Source organism: Mirounga angustirostris, unplaced genomic scaffold, assembly GCF_029215605.1.
Source record: "Mirounga angustirostris isolate CCGP_5_RB_7025 unplaced genomic scaffold, mMirAng1.0.hap1 SCAF_247, whole genome shotgun sequence".
NCBI lineage: Eukaryota > Metazoa > Chordata > Mammalia > Carnivora > Phocidae > Mirounga > Mirounga angustirostris.
The window spans coordinates 50,001-51,302 of record NW_026991955.1 but is presented as its reverse complement, the minus strand read 5'-3'; the positions used below and the strand labels follow the sequence as shown (position 1 = coordinate 51,302).

At 58.4% G+C, this 1,302-nt stretch overlaps 1 long non-coding RNA gene across 1 annotated transcript in view; it reads right to left on the bottom strand.

The window, feature by feature from the left end:
* Positions 1 to 322: 322 nt before the first annotated feature.
* LOC135363435 (uncharacterized) overlaps positions 323 to 1,302 on the bottom strand; it is a 36,173-nt gene continuing 35,193 nt past the window's right edge. Inside the window, exon 6 of the long non-coding RNA XR_010409117.1 lies at positions 323 to 797. This is a non-coding gene — a long non-coding RNA (uncharacterized LOC135363435). The remainder of the gene's footprint in view (positions 798 to 1,302) is intronic.

The window sequence follows — 1,302 nt, the reverse complement described above, 5'->3', positions numbered from 1 at the left end:
GCTTCGGTGCATCGGTCTTCTGTGCACCAAAAGCCGTGCGAAGGCCCCTGTCGTCGAAATGTATTCGGCATGGACGCTAGTGAAGAATTTTAAACCAGTCTAGCCCGGTTCAGTCCTTCAGTCCTTTTTTTTCTCATTTCTTACATGACCGCTGTGTCCTAAAAGGATACAACTGAGGAAACTCCAGATGGAACAGAGGCAAAGGGAAGGGGGGCAGAGCTTCCGTGTTCCGTGACCCCTCTCCAGGAACGCCTCTGTCCCCACCATTTCAGGCGTTCAAGCAACCTGGAAGCTCCCCGAATTAGGTTAGTTCTTCTTCGAAGGGGCGGGGGTCGGGGTGGGGAAGGTTGGGGAGCGCCGAGGTTTGGAAACATTGCAGGGCAATCAAGGCTATTGCCAAATCTCGAGTCCGTGCAGAGGTACGTAAGGTACACGTAAGGCCGGGATGGGGGGCGTGGCGTGGCGTGGCGTGGCGGGGCGGGGCTTGGCGGGGCGGGGGTGGGTGGGTGCGCGCGCCTGGCGGGGAGGGTTGCGGTGTGTGTCCATGTGCGTTCAGCAGGTGTAGGGGAGGAAGAATGTTCCCTCTAACTTCCCTTTCTACTCCCTGTTGGGGGAGAACAGTGAAGAGAGCCCGGGTGAGGGCGAGGGCGACGGTGACGGCGAGGGCGACGGTGACGGCGGGTGGGGGCGAGGCGCGGACAGGAAGGGGGGAGGGGTAGTAGAGGTGTTTATTTCTTTTGGCGGTGATGGAAATGTTCTGGAAATTGCAGTGAAGGTTGTGCAGCTTTGTGAGCCACCTTAAAAAAAAAGAAAAAAAGGCCACCCAATGGCCCACTTTTAAGAGTATGCGAAATATGGCATGCGAATTGTATCTCCACTTCGAAAATCTGTGACGAAACAATGTGATGGACATAGGGAAGGAGGGAGGGACGGACGGGACCCTCACCCTCACCCTCACCCTCACCCTCACCCTCACCCTCACCCTCACCCTCACCCTCACCCTCACCCTCACCCTCACCCTCAGGCTCTCTTCACCGTTCGATCCATGGATCGATCGATCCATCGATCCATCGATCCATCGATCCATCCATCCATCTATACATGCCATGCATGCAGTCTGTCGGTTCATGTAGACATCAAAGGGGGGGGAGGGGAAGGGGGCCACGAGGGGAGGGGAAGGGAGGAGGGGAAGGGAGGAGGGGAAGGGGGCCAAGGGGGGAGGGGAAGGGAGAAGGGGGAAGGGGGAAGGGGGAAGGGGGAAGGGGGAGGGGAAGGGGGCCAAGGGGGGAGGGGAAGGGAGAA